General features: G+C 34.6%; 1 long non-coding RNA gene across 10 annotated transcripts in view; it reads left to right on the forward strand.

The window, feature by feature from the left end:
* The first annotated feature begins 5,819 nt into the window (after positions 1-5,819).
* Positions 5,820-19,610, forward strand: part of LOC129921786 (uncharacterized) — a 34,026-nt gene continuing 20,235 nt past the window's right edge. For 2 of the 10 annotated variants that reach the window (XR_008773764.1, XR_008773763.1), the window contains exons 1-4: positions 5,821-6,444; positions 6,686-6,879; positions 7,817-7,940; positions 8,408-8,585. This is a non-coding gene — a long non-coding RNA (uncharacterized LOC129921786). Of the gene's footprint in view, positions 6,445-6,685; positions 6,880-7,816; positions 7,941-8,407; positions 8,586-19,610 lie in introns of all 10 variants that reach the window. The other 8 variants (XR_008773766.1, XR_008773772.1, XR_008773771.1 and 5 more) reach the window with 7 other exon arrangements.

The raw sequence follows: 19,610 nt of genomic DNA on the forward strand, positions 1-19,610 counted from the left end.
AAATACACCTATTTAATATGCATAAAGTGGACCTCGTTCCATTAATGTCTGTTTTAGAATGTATTAATGTTTATATTAAAACAAAATAATGTGCTTAAAAATAGAGCCATTATGAATATGCACCAAACATCGCTTATTATAAAGACAAGGCGTGTTAATAACTTAATATAAATAGAGATGAAACTTTACATCATAAATGCGCTTTACATACAGAGCAGCAATGGCTGACACTTTTTTCAATTTGTCTTGACCTTTGAGTAGGTTAGTTAACATGTTAAAATGCTACATTCCTTGACTACGTCATGCTGACCAGACGTCTGTCTAGCTATGCGGGTATATCTCCAGAGGTAGAGATGAACAACTCCCACCCCTTTTATTTGTTTAGTCCATCACATTGAGTTTTTTTTTATAGGTAGGCGACCACAAGTTAAATACGATGGACGTAGGTTTAATGTCAGCGTATTGACACTCTCTAGAGGTCACACCTTTCGAGGGAACTAAGTTTGTTTATTTAGTAGTTAATCTTTATTAGGGGGGCTGGACTACAAGAGCCACACCTCTAAGGTAACTAGGTATATTTCCAGATGAACAACTCCCTCCCCCTTTTATTTGTTTCGTTCATCACAATGAGTTCATTGATTGACAGGTGACCCCAAGTCAGATACGATGGACGTAAGCACTCTCTAGAGGTCACACGAGGGAACTATGTTTGTTTACTTAGTAGTTAACCCTAATAGGGGGGGAGGGGGGCTGGACTTCAAGCCAAACATCTACACGGGTATCCGTACAAAGAGTTTGCTTATTTGGAGAAAAATCTTAATCACGTGGTTGGGCTACAGGCAACACCTTTTCAAGTGTGCCGAGTTACTTGAACATAAATCTCAATTAGTAAGCTGGACTAAAGATCAAACGCATCTAAACAAGTGAACACAAACCGCGAGATTATATAGCCCAGTAAGCCAGTAACTAATTATTTTGTAGAAGACACGACCAGGGCTATCTTTAAATGGAGAGCTAAACACCCAGTACTCTTTATTTTATTTCTTTGGTCCTTGACACCCAATTTATTGATAGACATTGGCCATTTTTAAGCCAGCTTACTATCGTTCCCTTTTGTAACAGTTACTGATACCACGAATAAAATAATTAATAAGTAATAATTAAGGAAGATGTTTCTTACATACGTTCTTTGCATTTAATATTTCTTACGTACGTTCTTTGCACAATACAATAAAACAAAAATGTGCATGTTTGCGTGTATGTATTTTTTTGCCTTGTATTAAAATCTTTAGAAAGAAAGCTAATTTCATTGTTTAATTCTTTTGACTTAATAAATAATGGAAAACCTTACAGTACATTTTAAAATCACATAAAATAAATTGAATAATAGTACCGCAGTTAGATCTAGCAAACAAAGAAACAATATGCTGGAGCATAAAAAAAAAAACAACTCATGACCTCTAACTAGTGGACGGGTATAATTTATCTATATGCTTGACTGACCATGCCAATGTGTTATCTTTTTTGACTGACACCCAACTCTATTGCGTGCGTATGCTCAAGGAAAAAAACAATGTTTGATGGTTAACACAAACAACTATACACACTACACTAGGGCTACACATGTAGGCTCATTAGGTATATCTGACCAAGTTGATGGTCTGAAATTCATGAACACACACAACCGACCACTATACAAGGCAGATTGTACTTTACTTATGAGATTTACATTAGTAGCTAGTTAAATATATACTAACATTATTTACATTGACCTTCCTACACACATCCTTTACAGTTGGTGGCATCGTACATACACACAGACACACTCATGCTATACAGATTTTTAGAAATACTGTTAAGTTTGAATAAATCAATCAGTAACAGAGTTTAAAACTATAAGGTATATAAAAGGAAAAAAAAAACAACCAATATAGGTATGTTATTTAACAGTTTCGTAAAATGTTCAGCAATACAAGATATTTACAAGACACTTAGGTATCCGGCTCCGGCCCCGGCCGAATATCAAATTTTACTATCCGGTCATATCCGGCTCCGGTCGGATATCAAAAAGTACTATCCGGTGCACCCCTAGTAATTAATAATTTTATTACGGTAACCAGCTCATCTGAAGTCTAGATCTCTACTAGTTACTAGATACTACTATTACTAGATCTAGATCTCTATCTCTATGTCTAGTGGTCTTCTCTATCATATATATTAATATGGATGCCTGGCCTATCATATCCTATGCTATATAGAATATAGATCTAGATCTATTATATCTAGATCTAACTCTTAAATTACAGTAAACTAGATTTATCATGACTACATAGTCATAGGACCTCTCAACATTAGTCTCATTAGAATCTAGATTAGATCTAGATGTATTATTATTAATCATCAAGACTCTAGAACTCTAGATCTAGACTAGCTCTAGATAAGATTGGCTTAGATCTAGTCCTAGAAATAGCTGTCAGCACAACTTATCAAAAATGTAATCCTTTAGGGGTGTTGTTGCCATTGTAACTAGATCTAGTTGAATAATCAGCTTTTGGGCTTAAACTTAAACCAGCTCAGAGATTATGCAAAACTTGGACATTTCTTTTTCATTCCTTGTTAGGCTTGCTGACCTGTAGATTTGGAATAATTTAGATTATATCTAGATCTAGTCTTGCTAGATCTTGTATAGCTTACAAACAACATTCTAGATCTAGATCTTAATGATAAATGTGTAAACAAACAAAAAAAGATACTGTGAAGCGTAACTATTTGCGAAAAGAAAAATGCAGCCTTAATAACATAACTAGATCTAGTAAAATCTAGTTACTTAAGATTTTAGGTCTTAAGACACTTAAGTTGTACCTAACTATTTGTGAAAAGAAAAATGCTGCCTTAATAACATAACTAGTTACTTAGTTTAGATTTTAGGTCTTGAGTTGTCCATTTGTGGCAAAATATGCATTGACTACTTGGTCTGCATAGTCATGTGAAATACTGCAGGCTACACATTCATAACATTTGTATTAAAGATGGTGTCACTCATCCATAACCTTTGTATTTAAGATGGTGTCACTCATCCATAACCTACGTATTAAAGATGGTGTCACTCATCCACAACCTATGTATTAAAGATGGTGTCACTCATCCATAACATACATATTAAAGATGGTGTCACTCATCCATAACCTACATATTAAAGATGGTGTCACTCATCCACAACCTACATTTTAAAGATGGTGTCACTCATCCATAACCTACATTTTAAAGATGGTGCCACTCATCCATAACCTACGTTTTTAAGATGGTGTCACTCATCCATAACTTTTGTATTAAGATGGTGTCACTCATCCATAACCTTTGTATTAAAGATGGTGTCACTCATCCATAAGCTACATATTAAAGATGGTGTCACTTATCCATAAGCTACATATTAAAGATGGTGTCACTCATCCATAACTTACATATTAAAGATGGTGTCACTCATCCATAACTTACATATTAAAGATGGTGTCACTCATCCATAAGCTACATATTAAAGATGGTGTCACTCATCCATAAGCTACATATTAAAGATGGTGTCACTCATCCATAACTTACATATTAAAGATGGTGTCACTTATCCATAAGCTTTGTTTAAAAGAAAGTGCCTACACATCCATAACCTTTGTATTAAAGACTGTCTACTTATCCATTACCCTCACAGTCATTTGTATTAAAGATGGTGCCTTGTTATGCTAGAAATATAAGTTAGATCTAAAAAATTTACCAAACCAATTATATTTTAAACAGGAGTGTTGCAATAAATAATTTTTAACTGTGCAGATTTTTTTTTTCTTTCAGACCAAAACGCAGATCTCTTCTTTGTAATATAAAATGGGAACATCATAAAGATTGGTAGTACCTTTGAGAAACAGACAAGAAATGAAAACACTTTTAAAAAAATGGTGAATCAAGGATGCCGGCATTCTTTAAGGCAAGTAGTCATTCACAAAGCTAGAATTTAACTATTCTGACTTCAATGTTATTGTCATAAAAATGTTTTTACTAAGCAAGGGCAAGCGATGAAACCACTGAGATCCAACAAAGCAAGTGTCTTTATAAGTTTCATTCTTTTTGTTTGTTTGTTGCTTTACCTTTTGTGTTATTGCATGCAAATGGAGCATGTTTTTAATTAAAATTATTTTAAGAATAATTGTTAGATAATTAATCATTTAGCTTCATATAAATTTTATAGATCTAGTTTAAAAAAAAAGGTTTTAATGGTTAAGTTGAAATTTTATCTTCAAACAGACTTAAACTCAACAACTCTGCATAAATGTTTTATGTATTCATTATCATAATTAAATTTTGGAACATTTTCAGATCAATGTCTAGTTATCAGAGGATTAGAACCTTCACTTGTGAGGAACTGGTCAGAAGTTGAAACATGCTATGCCACAAAGTTGTATTTAAGGCAAGTAATCTATTCAATATAATTTAAATTTTAAATTTAATTTCATAGTTTCTTTTGGTGTATGTTTAATAAGAACAGGAAAGCTGTGGAACACTGATCTAGCAAGGCATGTATTTTTTTTTTTTTTTATGTTTCAGTTTTATTTTATTTTTTTTTTTTTTTTGTGCATGCAATTTGAGAATATGTTTTCAATGTTTATATAACATTTAAAGAAAATTTTTTCTGATTTTATAGAACATTTTGTAATTAAAAAAACAGCATCTTGAAATAATGAAATAATGAAATAAAACTTTTTTTGTTGTTAGCAGCCAAAGCTTCAACACAAGTTTCATGTCACATGAAACATGTTCAGAACAAGATTGTGTACAGCCTGTCGGTGAAGTGAAGGAGGACAGTCAACAGATCATGTGTGGTGCCCCGACAGTCCAACAAAAGAACAGGTGAGGGTGTTGTGATGGAAAGTAGTGAAGATAAGATGATCAAGTTTTTTTTCTTTTCCAAAGACATTGCTTCAAATGCTATAATTTATGTAATTTAGACTTAAGTTTCTTTTGATGCTTGCTTAATAAAGAATAGGCAGGCAATTGGTATATATAGATATTGAGCAGCACAGTAAGTAATAGTATAGTTTTTTTGACTTTGTACTGCATGCTAATTAAACTTGTTTTTAATATTAACATAACACTTCGTATACTTTTCTGTTATCTTAGTTTTTGGTAACTAGTTTTAAATATATGCATGTTAGAGAAGCCTCATTACCTTGATGTATTATTTATTGAGATAGGTAAACTCAGGTTTAGCCTTACTAATTTGGTAATAAAGTCAGTATTTTCAAAACAAACTCTTTCTCTTGCAGCCATAACATTCTATCAACATTGTCATATTTTATAACATTTTCAGTTCCAAATGCAGTTTGCAACTGAGTGATTTAGAAATGGAGCATGAGTACAGATTATGAGAACTATGAAATATAAAGCACAAATAATCAGAATTGTAGCAAGCTTGTACCAAATTTTTCTTAAGGCAAGTGGTCCTTTCCAATGTTACATTTAACTACTTTTAATTTAAGTTCTTTTCATGTATGTTAAATAAGAACCAGTTTCTTACTACAGATCTATCAAAGCAAGTATATTTTTTCTATGTATTTGTATATTTTAATTGCATTTTTTCTTTTTTTTGTTGCTTTTTTTGCATGCTAATTTTAAAATGTTTAAATATTTTCCTATCAAAATCTCAAAATACATGTTTTCTGTTATCTCTTAGCCTTATGGTAATTAGTTTCAAATGTATACATAACAATAAAACTTATTTTCTTCACTTTAACATTTAGAGAGCTAGATCGATTAAGGATTATCTCATTATGAAGTTTAATCAAAATCTTACTTCACTAAGACTTGTATTTGTGTTTATCTGCCTGTACACATTTTATTACAACTTTCAGGTTAAGATGCTGAGTAGAGCTTAGTGCTCCTCAGATGTAGGTAATGAAAAGAACTACAAGTTATAGGGAACAGGAAAAAGCAGTGTAGCAAGCTTATCCAGAAGTTTTTTCAGTCAAGCCTATTTCATTCTTGTGGTTCTCTAGCCATCAAGAATTCTGGACATACTTTCCATTCATCAGTATATGATGTTTCCATATATCATCAGCTTAACAAGCACACATTCTCTGCTGCCAACAGTACCAATTTGTCAACCAAGCAACAAATATTCCTTGGTAATCTGCTATCAGATAACAGTTTTCTCGTTGGCATTTTTATGAATTAAAGCTTTCAAGGCTTAAGTAAGACTTACTTTTTTTTTCTTTGACTGCTAATTCTAAAATAATTTATCATTGCATGTTAAAAATAATAAAGAACTTTTTATACATATTTCTCTACCATTTTTCAGTGTTTTGGTCACGTTTCAGATTTGTTTAGCATAATCCTGTACTACATATTAACAAATGTTTGGTGTGTCTAGTTCATCTCTCTCACTATGAAGATGGCTACACAGTGAGTACAAAGTTTTATTTTCATTCACAACACTAATTTTACTATAGAAAAAAAAAAAAAGCTATAGGTATTTAGTTTGCTAAACAACCTTCTTGTTATAGTGATCAAGTTTATTTGATGCATTACTAAGCCTTGGACAATGCATCATCATAACTAATATAATGTTAAAAGGCACTTATTAGTTTAAAATTTAGGTCAATCAAATAAGATAATGTGATCTAAACTGTTTTCTGGGTACCAGCTATCAGCAATGCACCCCTATGATATACAAGTCTTCATTGCCAAGTCACTCTGCCAAACAGTGTGTACACCTTTCTTGCAATGGTAGTACATTACTGTACTTCAATCACTTCAGGAGTCTGGATATGTCAGCCCAAGGCCAAGGAGATCAAGTTTGTGTCCAAGGTTACTTAGGTAATTCTCTAAGAACAATAGGTGAGTTGAATTCTAGTGTACCAGTCAAATATCTTATCATCATCATCACTCCTTTGAGTTCCTCATGGAACATAGGGCCTTGACAAAAACATGCCACTCTCCACGGTCTCTTGCTAGCTTTTTGATGGTGTCCCAGCTCTTCCCGGTCTTCTCTGCTTCTTCAAGTACACTGCGTCGCCATGTTCTTTTTGGTCTTCCTCTGCGTCTTGTTCCCTGGGGGTTCCACTCTAAGGCCTGCCTAGCTCTGTTGCTGGTATCTTTTCTAACAAATCTTATAGCAAAATGAAAAAAAAATAATTTTTATAACATATAAAATATCTATTATAAAAACACAATGTCTAGAGTTTTAGAGTACTCGTTTCAGACCATCTGATCATAGGTCAGATAGTGTTAAGCTCAACTGTTTCTATGGTCAATGGTTAACCATGGGTTGTTTGGCCAGCAAATTTTCAGATATTGCTCTAGTTTTAGGTTTATAAGATACATTTTCTTCTAAAGGGAATCAATTAGGATCAAAATGTAAACTTTTATAAAGTGGTGTACTTAATCACGCAAGAGCTGCTTCACATTTACTGTAAGAATGTTTGAATAGTGCATACATTTTCATAATAACTTACCCTCTGATTTGTAAGGTTGACAATTTATTATATATATATTTTTGTTTTTAGAAAGTATACTGTATTATATAAAAAGAGCATGCATTGTCCTATAATTCTATACCAAAATGTAACAATTTCTGATTACAAACAAAAATGTTATTGAAGTTTAATCATAACAGGGTGGAATTGAAACATTAACAATTCTGCCAGAATGTGGAAAATAATTATGGAGAAAAATTTATACACATGGGCAAGGGCAATTACTCTGTTTCCTTTTTTTTTTTAAATATATTATTGACATTTTTATTTCAATTTGTAAATTTGCTTCAACATTTCAGGTTTTTTTTTTAAAGACAGACACTACATGTTGCTGATCTGTGGGTTAGTGGCTCAATCATTGTGCACTGATTCTCCACTGATGCCTTGATTGCCATAAGTTTATCTACTGATCTACAGATCAAGGTAATAAATATTTTTCTACTCTATAACCCAAGAACTTCTTCTTTAGGATACATTGTTTTTACACTATGCGCCTAATTCTGTTGTATGTTTTAGGACCCTGGCAATAGTTTCTTAAACTTTCAGACAATCAGAGCTAGTTTAGAATGAAAGCACAAAACAAAAGCCAGATCTGTATAGTGTTTTTTTTTCTGAAAATGTTTTTAAAGAAAAGTCCAGCTTATAAGGCCAACTTGGGAAATTAGGTATTTTTTAAACTTGTACTTATACTAAAGATATTTGAAGTATTTTTAGACTAGCTCTGTTTTTCAAGTTTTTTATTTATTTGTTTGCATTAGATTTAAATTTTTTAAATTAATTATTTGAAAAAAATATTTAGTTGTACTATTTTATCAATACTGCATTATATGGTAATGCATTTAGATGTGATATATATCTGTTAAACAGTGCGTTTTTCTCAAATCAACTAGGGACTAAATGGTCTATTAAACATGAGGTCAAGGAAAAAGGATGAACATTTCAAGGCTGCAGGAGGAACATTAAACATCTCTCTCACTGTGAAAAGATTCTACCGATCTACAAATGATCAACATGTTTTATCTAAAGTTCATCTGCCATTTCTTCAAATGGAGCCATAGTCAGAATAAGGTAAGAAATATTCTTATACTTCACAGCATTTATTTTTTTGTAAAGTGATGATCCTGCATTAGTTGTATGTTGTTTGTGCATGTTACTTTAAATATCCTGCATTAGTTGTATGTTGTATATGTATGCATGGTTCCTGTATTTCTTTTGTATATTATGATGTCAGTAATTACTTCACAAACACATAACAACTTCACACACAACTTGTAAGTTCACCTGTCTAGTTAAAGAAATTTGTATTGTATTTGTTTTAGTAGTGTCTAGTTATGAAAGTAAACTGAATTTTCATTTGTTAAACTTAGTGATATACCATTTTAATTTCAGTTAAAATATGTGGATGTTCCTATTAAATTTTTCAGAAAAACTGAATTGCTCTGAAATAATTCCAACTGTATAAATGTAAATATATTTCAACAAATAATGGAATTGGATTCTTTGTCATTTGGATTAATTCAATAGTAATGTATTCTAAATATGGAATTCAAACACAAAAATGAAAAGTTGTGAATCACCATCAACTTTCACTTGAGATTGGGATGATTCAAGTTACTGGAGATTGGGATGATTCAAGTTACTATTGTTGGGAGTTAATGTGAAAAAAAAAATCTACTATTCCATGTGATATGATATACAATTGCATGCAAAAAATCCTAACCCTAACACATTCAATGAACAATCAGTATGAACGTTTCCACCAAAGGAAATGTTGCCGCTCATGATGCATCTATTTATTTGGCTCCAGATATTCAACTGACGCACATTCGCAAAACAAATGTAAAAAAAAAAAAGATTTAATCCATTACATGTATATAATTGTGCAGGAACATTTGGGATTGTCATTTGTATCACACTCATCTCTCATTCATTAAGACTCTACACTTAATCTGGTGATCAAAATGTGTTTGCAATTCACAGTGAAATCATTCTTTGAGTGCTTAAAAAAGAAATTCATAAGGATGTATAACTGTGTTAGACGTCTTCATTTATATTCCGACTGAACGTTTGTAACAATAATTAAGTCACACTCAAGGAACATATGAACGTGTCCATCAAAGGAAACATCACCGCTCGTGATGCAACGCACACTAATCAACATTTGCACTTGCAGACCAACTAAATAGTTGTGGAGAAAACACATTTAATTGATGACATTACTATGTTTAGCTTAGGACTTTTCAAAAGTGAAGACTGGACTCTTTAGTCATCTTCGTGTTTATAGGAATGATTAATGGATGACTTTTAAAAGCGAAGACTGGACTCCTTAGCCATCTTTGTGTTCATAGGAATGATTAATGGAGGAATTTTAAAAATGAAGACTGGGTTCTTTAGCCATCTTCGTGTTCATAGGAATGATTAATGGAGGAATTTTAAAAGTGAAGACTGGGCTCTTTAGCCATCTTCATGTTAAAAGGATGTAGTTGAGGATTTTTGTTTCAAAGAAGATCGGTCTCGGTGGCCATCTTTGTACTTATAGGAAAGGATATTGTATTATGTTTTAAACATGAGGATTTTTAGCTGAGGACTAGATGTATTAATAGTCATCAATTGAATTGTTGATCCAAGACAAAATAGTTGGTTATGTCTGTGTGCATTTGTAGACAACCCAGCAGTGCACATCCTTTTTCTTGTTTTGCTTTTTTCACGTGCTACAATGCCTTGGACAAAGCATCATCATAACTTGGAATGTTTAAAGGCATTATAAAAATATCATAGAAGAATGAGTTTGTGAAATAACCGGTTATTTCAGTTCAGTTGAATAATAGTTGGGACATAATTAGTTGAGTGCAAGCTTTGAGGCTGATTCAACTCACTCGACATTAGTTGAGTGCGAAGTTTGTGAGGCTGCTTCAGCCCTCAAACCGGATGCTTGTAGACCACCTTCAATAGCTTGAACACGACGTCATCACAAATATTGTTACAGTCAGTTCATCAAAATGAAGTTGTCGGTCGACAAGCTCAAAACAGGAGTCAGCCGAAAATGCAAGCCTGAAACTTTTTATTGGGCTCCAGCTATTCAACTGATGCACGTTTGCAAAACAAATGTTAAAAAAAAAAGGATGAAAATAGAAGCCATCAGATGTATATGATTGTGCAGGAACAGTTGGGATTTGTGTCGTTTGTATCACGCTCATCTCTCATCCACTGAGACATTGTGAAGCGATGTAACCAGTGATGTTTCGAAACATCTCTATTTAATTGTGATGAGGATATCTACAAACGTTTGTGTACAAATGTGTGATAATTCGCAGATTTTTCATCTCTGCACTTAATGTGGTGATCAAAATGTATTTGCGATTCCCAGTGAAATCATTCTTTGAGTGCTTAAAAAAGAAATTCATAAGGATGTATAACTGTGTTAGACGACTTCATTTATATTCCGATGGAAGGTTTGTAACAATAATTAAGTCACACTCAAGGAACATAAGAACCTGTCCATCAAAGGAAATATCGCCGCTCGTGATGCAACGCACACTAATCAACATTTGTACTTGCAGACCAACTAAATAGTTGCGGAGAAAACACATTTAATTGATGACTTTACTATGTTTAGCTTAGGACTTTTCAAAAGCGAAGACTGGACTCTTTAGCCATCTTCGTGTTCATAGGAAGGATTAATGGAGGACTTTTAAAATCGAAGACTGGACTCCTTAGCCATCTTCGTGTTTATAGGAATGATTAATGGAGGAATTTTAAAAGCGAAGACTGGACTCCTTAGCCATCTTCGTGTTCATAGGAATGATTAACGTAGGAATTTTAAAAGTGAAGACTGGGCTCTTTAGCCATCTTCATGTTAAAAGGATGTAGTTGAGGACTTTTTCAAAGAAGATCGGTCTCGGTGGCCATCTTTGTACTTATAGGAAAGGATATTGTATTATGTTTTAAACATGAGGATTTTTAGCTGAGGACTAGATGTATTAATAGTCATCAATTGAATTGTTGATCCAAGACAAAATAGTTGGTTATGTCTGTGTGCATTTGTAGACAACCCAGCAGTGCACATCCTTTTTCTTGTTTTGCTTTTTTCACGTGCTACAATGCCTTGGACAAAGCATCATCATAACTTGGAATGTTTAAAGGCATTATAAAAATATCATAGAAGAATGAGTTTGTGAAATAACCGGTTATTTCAGTTCAGTTGAATAATAGTTGGGACATAATTAGTTGAGTGCAAGCTTTGAGGCTGATTCAACTCACTCGACATTAGTTGAGTGCGAAGTTTGTGAGGCTGCTTCAGCCCTCAAACCGGATGCTTGTAGACCACCTTCAATAGCTTGAACACGACGTCATCACAAATATTGTTACAGTCAGTTCATCAAAATGAAGTTGTCGGTCGACAAGCTCAAAACAGGAGTCAGCCGAAAATGCAAGCCTGAAACTTTTTATTGGGCTCCAGCTATTCAACTGATGCACGTTTGCAAAACAAATGTTAAAAAAAAAAGGATGAAAATAGAAGCCATCAGATGTATATGATTGTGCAGGAACAGTTGGGATTTGTGTCGTTTGTATCACGCTCATCTCTCATCCACTGAGACATTGTGAAGCGATGTAACCAGTGATGTTTCGAAACATCTCTATTTAATTGTGATGAGGATATCTACAAACGTTTGTGTACAAATGTGTGATAATTCGCAGATTTTTCATCTCTGCACTTAATGTGGTGATCAAAATGTATTTGCGATTCCCAGTGAAATCATTCTTTGAGTGCTTAAAAAAGAAATTCATAAGGATGTATAACTGTGTTAGAAGACTTCATTTATATTCCAATGGAAGGTTTGTAACAATAATTAAGTCACACTCAAGAAACATAAGAACCTGTCCATCAAAGGAAATATCGTCGCTCGTGATGCAACGCACACTAATCAACATTTGTACTTGCAGACCAACTAAATAGTTGCGGAGAAAACACATTTAATTGATGACTTTACTATGTTTAGCTTAGGACTTTTCAAAAGCGAAGACTGGACTCTTTAGCCATCTTCGTGTTCATAGGAAGGATTAATGGAGGACTTTTAAAATCGAAGACTGGACTCCTTAGCCATCTTCGTGTTTATAGGAATGATTAATGGAGGAATTTTAAAAGCGAAGACTGGACTCCTTAGCCATCTTCGTGTTCATAGGAATGATTAACGTAGGAATTTTAAAAGTGAAGACTGGGCTCTTTAGCCATCTTCATGTTAAAAGGATGTAGTTGAGGACTTTTTCAAAGAAGATCGGTCTCGGTGGCCATCTTTGTACTTATAGGAAAGGATATTGTATTATGTTTTAAACATGAGGATTTTTAGCTGAGGACTAGATGTATTAATAGTCATCAATTGAATTGTTGATCCAAGACAAAATAGTTGGTTATGTCTGTGTGCATTTGTAGACAACCCAGCAGTGCACATCCTTTTTCTTGTTTTGCTTTTTTTTTTTGTGCTACAATGCCTTGGACAAAGCATCATCATAACTTGGAATGTTTAAAGGCATTATAAAAATATCATAGAAGAATGAGTTTGTGAAATAACCGGTTATTTCAGTTCAGTTGAATAATAGTTGGGACATAATTAGTTGAGTGCAAGCTTTGAGGCTGATTCAACTCACTCGACATTAGTTGAGTGCGAAGTTTGTGAGGCTGCTTCAGCCCTCAAACCGGATGCTTGTAGACCACCTTCAATAGCTTGAACACGACGTCATCACAAATATTGTTACAGTCAGTTCATCAAAATGAAGTTGTCGGTCGACAAGCTCAAAACAGGAGTCAGCCGAAAATGCAAGCCTGAAACTTTTTATTGGGCTCCAGCTATTCAACTGATGCACGTTTGCAAAACAAATGTTAAAAAAAAAAGGATGAAAATAGAAGCCATCAGATGTATATGATTGTGCAGGAACAGTTGGGATTTGTGTCGTTTGTATCACGCTCATCTCTCATCCACTGAGACATTGTGAAGCGATGTAACCAGTGATGTTTCGAAACATCTCTATTTAATTGTGATGAGGATATCTACAAACGTTTGTGTACAAATGTGTGATAATTCGCAGATTTTTCATCTCTGCACTTAATGTGGTGATCAAAATGTATTTGCGATTCCCAGTGAAATCATTCTTTGAGTGCTTAAAAAAGAAATTCATAAGGATGTATAACTGTGTTAGACGACTTCATTTATATTCCGATGGAAGGTTTGTAACAATAATTAAGTCACACTCAAGGAACATAAGAACCTGTCCATCAAAGGAAATATCGCCGCTCGTGATGCAACGCACACTAATCAACATTTGTACTTGCAGACCAACTAAATAGTTGCGGAGAAAACACATTTAATTGATGACTTTACTATGTTTAGCTTAGGACTTTTCAAAAGCGAAGACTGGACTCTTTAGCCATCTTCGTGTTCATAGGAAGGATTAATGGAGGACTTTTAAAATCGAAGACTGGACTCCTTAGCCATCTTCGTGTTTATAGGAATGATTAATGGAGGAATTTTAAAAGCGAAGACTGGACTCCTTAGCCATCTTCGTGTTCATAGGAATGATTAACGTAGGAATTTTAAAAGTGAAGACTGGGCTCTTTAGCCATCTTCATGTTAAAAGGATGTAGTTGAGGACTTTTTCAAAGAAGATCGGTCTCGGTGGCCATCTTTGTACTTATAGGAAAGGATATTGTATTATGTTTTAAACATGAGGATTTTTAGCTGAGGACTAGATGTATTAATAGTCATCAATTGAATTGTTGATCCAAGACAAAATAGTTGGTTATGTCTGTGTGCATTTGTAGACAACCCAGCAGTGCACATCCTTTTTCTTGTTTTGCTTTTTTCACGTGCTACAATGCCTTGGACAAAGCATCATCATAACTTGGAATGTTTAAAAGCATTATAAAAATATCATAGAAGAATGAGTTTGTGAAATAACCGGTTATTTCAGTTCAGTTGAATAATAGTTGGGACATAATTAGTTGAGTGCAAGCTTTGAGGCTGATTCAACTCACTCGACATTAGTTGAGTGCGAAGTTTGTGAGGCTGCTTCAGCCCTCAAACCGGATGCTTGTAGACCACCTTCAATAGCTTGAACACGACGTCATCACAAATATTGTTACAGTCAGTTCATCAAAATGAAGTTGTCGGTCGACAAGCTCAAAACAGGAGTCAGCCGAAAATGCAAGCCTGAAACTTTTTATTGGGCTCCAGCTATTCAACTGATGCACGTTTGCAAAACAAATGTTAAAAAAAAAAGGATGAAAATAGAAGCCATCAGATGTATATGATTGTGCAGGAACAGTTGGGATTTGTGTCGTTTGTATCACGCTCATCTCTCATCCACTGAGACATTGTGAAGCGATGTAACCAGTGATGTTTCGAAACATCTCTATTTAATTGTGATGAGGATATCTACAAACGTTTGTGTACAAATGTGTGATAATTCGCAGATTTTTCATCTCTGCACTTAATGTGGTGATCAAAATGTATTTGCGATTCCCAGTGAAATCATTCTTTGAGTGCTTAAAAAAGAAATTCATAAGGATGTATAACTGTGTTAGACGACTTCATTTATATTCCGATGGAAGGTTTGTAACAATAATTAAGTCACACTCAAGGAACATAAGAACCTGTCCATCAAAGGAAATATCGCCGCTCGTGATGCAACGCACACTAATCAACATTTGTACTTGCAGACCAACTAAATAGTTGCGGAGAAAACACATTTAATTGATGACTTTACTATGTTTAGCTTAGGACTTTTCAAAAGCGAAGACTGGACTCTTTAGCCATCTTCGTGTTCATAGGAAGGATTAATGGAGGACTTTTAAAATCGAAGACTGGACTCCTTAGCCATCTTCGTGTTTATAGGAATGATTAATGGAGGAATTTTAAAAGCGAAGACTGGACTCCTTAGCCATCTTCGTGTTCATAGGAATGATTAACGTAGGAATTTTAAAAGTGAAGACTGGGCTCTTTAGCCATCTTCATGTTAAAAGGATGTAGTTGAGGACTTTTTCAAAGAAGATCGGTCTCGGTGGCCATCTTTGTACTTATAGGAAAGGATATTGTATTATGTTTTAAACATGAGGATTTTTAGCTGAGGACTAGATGTATTAATAGTCATCAATTGAATTGTTGATCCAAGACAAAATAGTTGGTTATGTCTGTGTGCATTTGTAGACAACCCAGCAGTGCACATCCTTTTTCTTGTTTTGCTTTTTTCACGTGCTACAATGCCTTGGACAAAGCATCATCATAACTTGGAATGTTTAAAGGCATTATAAAAATATCATAGAAGAATGAGTTTGTGAAATAACCGGTTATTTCAGTTCAGTTGAATAATAGTTGGGACATAATTAGTTGAGTGCAAGCTTTGAGGCTGATTCAACTCACTCGACATTAGTTGAGTGCGAAGTTTGTGAGGCTGCTTCAGCCCTCAAACCGGATGCTTGTAGACCACCTTCAATAGCTTGAACACGACGTCATCACAAATATTGTTACAGTCAGTTCATCAAAATGAAGTTGTCGGTCGACAAGCTCAAAACAGGAGTCAGCCGAAAATGCAAGCCTGAAACTTTTTATTGGGCTCCAGCTATTCAACTGATGCACGTTTGCAAAACAAATGTTAAAAAAAAAAGGATGAAAATAGAAGCCATCAGATGTATATGATTGTGCAGGAACAGTTGGGATTTGTGTCGTTTGTATCACGCTCATCTCTCATCCACTGAGACATTGTGAAGCGATGTAACCAGTGATGTTTCGAAACATCTCTATTTAATTGTGATGAGGATATCTACAAACGTTTGTGTACAAATGTGTGATAATTCTCAGATTTTTCATCTCTGCACTTAATGTGGTGATCAAAATGTATTTGCGATTCCCAGTGAAATCATTCTTTGAGTGCTTAAAAAAGAAATTCATAAGGATGTATAACTGTGTTAGACGACTTCATTTATATTCCGATGGAAGGTTTGTAACAATAATTAAGTCACACTCAAGGAACATAAGAACCTGTCCATCAAAGGAAATATCGCCGCTCGTGATGCAACGCACACTAATCAACATTTGTACTTGCAGACCAACTAAATAGTTGCGGAGAAAACACATTTAATTGATGACTTTACTATGTTTAGCTTAGGACTTTTCAAAAGCGAAGACTGGACTCTTTAGCCATCTTCGTGTTCATAGGAAGGATTAATGGAGGACTTTTAAAATCGAAGACTGGACTCCTTAGCCATCTTCGTGTTTATAGGAATGATTAATGGAGGAATTTTAAAAGCGAAGACTGGACTCCTTAGCCATCTTCGTGTTCATAGGAATGATTAACGTAGGAATTTTAAAAGTGAAGACTGGGCTCTTTAGCCATCTTCATGTTAAAAGGATGTAGTTGAGGACTTTTTCAAAGAAGATCGGTCTCGGTGGCCATCTTTGTACTTATAGGAAAGGATATTGTATTATGTTTTAAACATGAGGATTTTTAGCTGAGGACTAGATGTATTAATAGTCATCAATTGAATTGTTGATCCAAGACAAAATAGTTGGTTATGTCTGTGTGCATTTGTAGACAACCCAGCAGTGCACATCCTTTTTCTTGTTTTGCTTTTTTCACGTGCTACAATGCCTTGGACAAAGCATCATCATAACTTGGAATGTTTAAAGGCATTATAAAAATATCATAGAAGAATGAGTTTGTGAAATAACCGGTTATTTCAGTTCAGTTGAATAATAGTTGGGACATAATTAGTTGAGTGCAAGCTTTGAGGCTGATTCAACTCACTCGACATTAGTTGAGTGCGAAGTTTGTGAGGCTGCTTCAGCCCTCAAACCGGATGCTTGTAGACCACCTTCAATAGCTTGAACACGACGTCATCACAAATATTGTTACAGTCAGTTCATCAAAATGAAGTTGTCGGTCGACAAGCTCAAAACAGGAGTCAGCCGAAAATGCAAGCCTGAAACTTTTTATTGGGCTCCAGCTATTCAACTGATGCACGTTTGCAAAACAAATGTTAAAAAAAAAAGGATGAAAATAGAAGCCATCAGATGTATATGATTGTGCAGGAACAGTTGGGATTTGTGTTTTTGTATCACGCTCATCTCTCATCCACTGAGACATTGTGAAGCGATGTAACCAGTGATGTTTCGAAACATCTCTATTTAATTGTGATGAGGATATCTACAAACGTTTGTGTACAAATGTGTGATAATTCTCAGATTTTTCATCTCTGCACTTAATGTGGTGATCAAAATGTATTTGCTATTCCCAGTGAAATCATTCTTTGAGTGCTTAAAAAAGAAATTCATAAGGATGTATAACTGTGTTAGACGTCTTCATTTATATTCCGATGGAAGGTTTGTAACAATAATTAAGTCACACTCAAGGAACATAAGAACCTGTCCATCAAAGGAAATATCGCCGCTCGTGATGCAACGCACACTAATCAACATTTGTACTTGCAGACCAACTAAATAGTTGCGGAGAAAACACATTTAATTGATGACTTTACTATGTTTAGCTTAGGACTTTTCAAAAGCGAAGACTGGACTCTTTAGCCATCTTCGTGTTCATAGGAATGATTAATGGAGGACTTTTAAAATCGAAGACTGGACTCCTTAGCCATCTTCGTGTTTATAGGAATGATTAATGGAGGAATTTTAAAAGCGAAGACTGGACTCCTTAGCCATCTTCGTGTTCATAGGAATGATTAACGTAGGAATTTTAAAAGTGAAGACTGGGCTCTTTAGCCATCTTCATGTTAAAAGGATGTAGTTGAGGACTTTTTCAAAGAAGATCGGTCTCGGTGGCCATCTTTGTACTTATAGGAAAGGATATTGTATTATGTTTTAAACATGAGGATTTTTAGCTGAGGACTAGATGTATTAATAGTCATCAATTGAATTGTTGATCCAAGACAAAATAGTTGGTTATGTCTGTGTGCATTTGTAGACAACCCAGCAGTGCACATCCTTTTTCTTGTTTTGCTTTTTTCACGTGCTACAATGCCTTGGACAAAGCATCATCATAACTTGGAATGTTTAAAGGCATTATAAAAATATCATAGAAGAATGAGTTTGTGAAATAACCGGTTATTTCAGTTCAGTTGAATAATAGTTGGGACATAATTAGTTGAGTGCAAGCTTTGAGGCTGATTCAACTCACTCGACATTAGTTGAGTGCGAAGTTTGTGAGGCTGCTTCAGCCCTCAAACCGGATGCTTGTAGACCACCTTCAATAGCTTGAACACGACGTCATCACAAATATTGTTACAGTCAGTTCATCAAAATGAAGTTGTCGGTCGACAAGCTCAAAACAGGAGTCAGCCGAAAATGCAAGCCTGAAACTTTTTATTGGGCTCCAGCTATTCAACTGATGCACGTTTGCAAAACAAATGTTAAAAAAAAAAGGATGAAAATAGAAGCCATCAGATGTATATGATTGTGCAGGAACAGTTGGGATTTGTGTCGTTTGTATCACGCTCATCTCTCATCCACTGAGACATTGTGAAGCGATGTAACCAGTGATGTTTCGAAACATCTCTATTTAATTGTGATGAGGATATCTACAAACGTTTGTGTACAAATGTGTGATAATTCGCAGATTTTTCATCTCTGCACTTAATGTGGTGATCAAAATGTATTTGCGATTCCCAGTGAAATCATTCTTTGAGTGCTTAAAAAAGAAATTCATAAGGATGTATAACTGTGTTAGACGACTTCATTTATATTCCGATGGAAGGTTTGTAACAATAATTAAGTCACACTCAAGGAACATAAGAACCTGTCCATCAAAGGAAATATCGCCGCTCGTGATGCAACGCACACTAATCAACATTTGTACTTGCAGACCAACTAAATAGTTGCGGAGAAAACACATTTAATTGATGACTTTACTATGTTTAGCTTAGGACTTTTCAAAAGCGAAGACTGGACTCTTTAGCCATCTTCGTGTTCATAGGAAGGATTAATGGAGGACTTTTAAAATCGAAGACTGGACTCCTTAGCCATCTTCGTGTTTATAGGAATGATTAATGGAGGAATTTTAAAAGCGAAGACTGGACTCCTTAGCCATCTT

This window comes from Biomphalaria glabrata, chromosome 11 (assembly GCF_947242115.1).
Source record: "Biomphalaria glabrata chromosome 11, xgBioGlab47.1, whole genome shotgun sequence".
NCBI lineage: Eukaryota > Metazoa > Mollusca > Gastropoda > Planorbidae > Biomphalaria > Biomphalaria glabrata.